At 34.8% G+C, this 5,102-nt stretch overlaps 1 long non-coding RNA gene across 1 annotated transcript; it reads left to right on the top strand.

Moving 5' to 3' along the window:
* Nucleotides 1-4,484: 4,484 nt before the first annotated feature.
* LOC133183971 (uncharacterized) lies at nt 4,485-4,879 on the top strand. Its single transcript, XR_009720789.1, has 2 exons — nt 4,485-4,615; nt 4,739-4,879. It is a non-coding gene; the product is annotated as an uncharacterized LOC133183971 (long non-coding RNA).
* The last annotated feature ends 223 nt before the right edge of the window (nt 4,880-5,102 follow it).

Here is a 5,102-nt window from a genome sequence, read left to right as displayed (position 1 = left end):
TGTGTAGATCTAGTCACATGAGAAGCAAAGGTCACGTGACTTGACCGGTAAAGCACTCGGTGTTCATCGTGGAGTGTATCGGAATTATCCGAGGATTGCCGATTGTCGATAACGCACTAAACGCCGGAAAGTACCGAAAAGGAGGTAGTTTCCGAGGAAACACATCAATTCCATCAAAATATGAGGAAGTACGATAAAGACAAAATAATTGAAAACACTTATTTCTATTTTAATAATTTTATAATCACTAAATGAACAAAAAACCTCCACCTAAAATTTTTATTGTTATTTTATCTGAAACACCTTTAATAATTTTTTGTTGGGTGAAAAAGTTTTTTTTTCTGAATCTATAGATGTTATTACAGACACTTCATACTGTTCCTCTTTCTTCAAGGTTTATTTCAGCCAACATTTACCATAATGACAGGAATTATATCCCCCTTTCTATTGCAATTTATGTAGCCCATAATGATTGTTTCAGCTGCTCTTTTGATTTTTTTTTTTTTTCATATTATAATGCTAAAGATGAGAATTCTAATGGTAAGGACACCACAAAAAACGGATTCTAAGCCAGTATTGCAATGTTGTGGATACCACAGCCAGTAGTGTCAAAAGCCAGGTTTCTAATGTTGTAGAAGTCACAGAAAACGGTGTCAAAGGCCAAGATCTTTATGTTTTGGATATCACAGACAACAATGTCAAAAGCCAGGTTTCTGATGTTGTGGAAGTCGCAAAAACAGTGTCAAAAGCCAGGATTGTAATGTTGTGGACACCACAGCCAGCAGTGTACATGTCAAAAGCTAGGTTTCTCATGTTGTTGATATCACAGACAACAGTTTCAAAAGCCAGGATTGTTATGATATCGTAATCACAGACAACAATACCAAAAGCAAGGAGTGCATTATTATGGAAATCACAGATACCAGCCATTATAATGCTTTGGATATTGCGGACAAAAATGTCAAAGGCCAAGATTACAATGTTCTGAACATCAAAGAAAACAGTGTCAAAAACCAGGATTGTAGTGTGGAAACCATGGAAAACAGTGTTAAATGCCAGGATTGTGATGTGGACATCAAAGACAAAAGTGTCATAACCCAGGATTGTGATCTTGTGGATATCAAAGACAACAGTTTTAAAAGCCAGGATTCAAATGTTGTGGATATCGCAGACAACAGTTTCAAAAGCCTGGATTGCAATGATTTTATCACCACAGACAACAGTACCAAAAGCAAGCAATGTTGTAAACATCGCAGATACTAGTGATTTTAATGCTTTGGAAATTGCAGACAAAAAGTTCAAAGGCCAAGATTTTAATGTTTTTGACATCACAGATAACAATGCCAAAAGCAACAATTGCAATGCCGTGGACACCACAGACACCAGTGTCAGAAGCCGGGTTTTTTATTGTTGTTAATACCACAGATAACAGTGTCAAAAGACAGGATTGTAGTGTGGAATCACACGGATTATTATGTTGTGGACATCAAAGACAAAAGCGCCATACCCCAGGATTGTAATCTTGTGGACATCACAGATACCAGTGTTAAAAGCCAGGTTTCTAATGCTGTGGATATCACAGACAACAGTTTCGAAAGCCTGGATTGTGATGGTTTTGTCACCACAGACAACAATACCAAAAACAAGGATTGCAATGTTGTGGGCATCACAAGTGACAGAGTCAAAAACCAAGATTGTAAGAAGATGGGTGAACAAGGCGTGCAGAATGCCTATAGCTTCAGATATTAAAAAAATCAAATTCAATTTGTGAATAAGTTTTTAAAGTAAAGTTCTCATTATTGAAATTTATGAAATTAAGTTCAACAAAACTTTTCTGAGAAAAAAAGATCTCGGAAAAAATTATTCTTTTATTAAAAAATAAATTGGTATTCGTGGGATTCGAACCCTAGCAATAAAAATCCTTATTATGTATTATATTGCTTTGAGACTAACACGCTAACCACTACGCTACACAGCTCATGATGAATAGTGGCATTTAAATCTTGTTTGTGATATGACCCTTGACTTAATGGACTTCAAGTATTTCTCGGAAAGATGCGAATGATTTGTCATAAAAGTGTACTTTTAAGGTATAGTGGGTCTTTGCTCCATGTTTTTGTAAAATAAAAAATGAATATTTTAATGCAAACTTTTAGGACTAATTTTCAAAAAAATGGAGCGAAGACCGACTCATATCGAAAAATTTTGTTAAAGTATGAGAAAATGGTCCTTTCTGTCCTCTTTAGTGTGTGTATGCTCTTTCATAGGCAAATAATTTCAGTATTTGTAAGATTTTTGTAAATTGTAGGGATTTTACATAAAATATACTTTAATATTAGATGAAATATCAAAGAAAATTTTAATATAATCGAGATTTTATTTTTCACTTCATGTTTGTCGCTCTATAGGCACTTCGCCCGTCTTGTTCACCCATCTTCTTTGTTGACACCACAGACTATAGCTTTAAAAACAAGAATTGTAACATCGTTTCCACCACAGACAACAGTGTTGAGTACCAGGATTGTAATGTTGTGGATATCACAGACAACAGAATAAAAAGGCAGGTTTTAATTCTTATAGATACCAGGGACAACATAAGGAACATCCAGGATTTTAATGTTGTGGACATCACAGACACCAGTTTCAGAAACCAAGATTTTAATGTTGTGGAAAGCACAGATAATAGCGTAAATTGCAAGGATTGCAATGTTGTGGCAACCGAGCACAATGGGGTCAAAAGCTAGAAATGTTATGTTGTTGACACAACTGACATCACTGTCAAAAGCCAGGATTGTAATATTGTGGAAACCATGGACAACAGTGTTAAAACTCATGTTTGTAAGGTTGTTGATATAATAGATTTTGATGTCAAAAGCCAGGATTGTAATGTTATGGATACCACAGACACCAGTGTCAGAAGCCAGGATTATAATGTTGTGGACACTACAGACACCGGCGTCGAAAGCCAAGCTTTTATAGTTGTTGATACCACAGATAACAGTGTCAAAAGCCCAGATTGTAAAGAGGAAAGCATAGACAATCATGTTAACAAGCATTCTGAGAGTATTGCATTAGCAATACTAGTCCCCTACAGGCAAGTGTAATCTGGTTCCGTTCCCGTTAAGAATTGAAAATGCCATAATTCCGTCAAAAATTAATGAAGCGGGACGAAATGCAAACTTGATCTGTAACTAATCAAGGTAAAGCCACATACCAAAAATCAGCTCAATATCTACAAGCTTTTAGAAGAAAATTGCGAAAAACCCGAAAAAATTGAAAAGGCCGTAATTCCGTCAAAAATCAATGAAGCGGAACGAAATGCAAACTTGATCTGTAATTCATCAAGATACACTCACATACCAAAAATCAGCTCAATATCTGCAAGCGTTTAGGAAAAAAGTGCGGAAAACCAAGTGGGACAGACAGACAGACAGACAGACAGACGGACAGACAGACAGACAGACGGACGTACAGACTCAGAGGAAACCTATAGTCCCCTCCGGTTTCACCGGTAAGGGACTAAAAACAATGATTGCAATATCACAAACAGAAGTGATAAAAGCCAGGACTGTATTCATGTGGTTACCACCGACAACAGTTTTAAAAGCAAGGGTTTTAACATTGTTTACACTACAGACAATAGTGTCGAGTGCAATGTTGTGGATATCACAGACAAAAAAGCCAAAAACCAGTATTGTAATGTTGAAGACGGAGAACTATCAAAGGAAATCAGCCATGATTCTGCAAAGAAAATTCCTTTGTGTGTAAGTGAGAATTTTCTCATAGAACACACATTTATGACGAAAGAACTGGATTGGTCATTGGAAAAAATCATGCCCAGTATATTCCCTGTGTTCTGAAAGAAAAAATAAGAAACCAATGCAAAAGATTTTTGCAGCGATGACTAATATATACAAGATTCAAAATGTGATAGTACAGCTGCACACCGAAGTTTAAAAGGTGTGTAAATTAGTGGTAAATTAGTTGTTTGTACAAATTAATAGTAAATTAGTTGTTTTATTTGATTCCATATCATACATAACCTCTACAGCTAGGGAACAGTTGTAGAATTCCAAAGTCGATAAATACTCAGTAGAAGCAAGGGTGGACCAGCTTCCTCTGAATTCCCACTAAACATGTAAAAATAAGTTCCTACTAGTATTCATAAAACTAAAGATTTTGTCATTTCTTACTAAGGCCTTGTTAGGATCTATGAGAAAATCATAATTCTTTTCTTTTCATTTAGGAATATTCCTTGGAAGAATGGTATGGAGATTATTGATAGCAAGATTAGTTTTCTGTCTTCAGAGGTACGAGAATGAGGATTTGTGTATTGGCATTTAACGCTGATAATAGCAATATTTACTGAAATAAAAAAAAAAAAATGAAAAATTGTCTTAATTATCTACTTTATTTGGTAAATCAGCAAGTTTAATTTCTTTAATGTCTCAATCTTTTTTTCCCAAATAGTAGATAATTGACCTAGAAGAGCTTCAGTCAAGAACTAAGTCAAAAACTGATTTGATGAGCATTTCCAGCGAACCAGACGAAGATTCAACAGCATGCTCCTTTTGTGACCAATGATAGATCATTTTTCTGGCACATATTTCAGTGAGTACGTAACTGTTAAAAGTTGGCAAAATTTTACTTTTTTTAAAGACTGTGTGTCATATACATGTATTTCCAAAATTAATTTTTTTAATGAAATAAATTGATTTTTTTGGAAATTCATTTTCAGAAAAAAGAACACCAGTCTCATAAAGAAAAAACAGGAATTTTACGGAGAATACGGATGTTTTTCCGCAGACGTAAAGCAAGAAATTAAAAGGAATAATTTAAAGATATAATGGGAATATATTATTTGATAAATGATAAATCGTATCGATTTGTTTTGATGTGTTTTACGGGTTTTCTCCAAGTATTTTTGTCTGTGAATTTTGTAATATTGTTACATCAAGAGCAAAATTATGAGCTTTGAAAAAATAACTGGACAAATAGTAAATAAAATGCTCTACTCATGTGAGTAGGCTACTGTTACTTTGCGGTACGGAACGAACCAGTTGAGGGGTACCCTTTTGGGAGGGGGAATTAAAACGAAAATA

This window comes from Saccostrea echinata, unplaced genomic scaffold, assembly GCF_033153115.1.
Source record: "Saccostrea echinata isolate AGI-Se365-2 ecotype Australia unplaced genomic scaffold, CSIRO_AGI_Sech_v1 ptg000009l, whole genome shotgun sequence".
Taxonomy (NCBI): Eukaryota; Metazoa; Mollusca; class Bivalvia; order Ostreida; family Ostreidae; genus Saccostrea; species Saccostrea echinata.
This window is presented reverse-complemented; position numbering and strand designations above follow the sequence as displayed.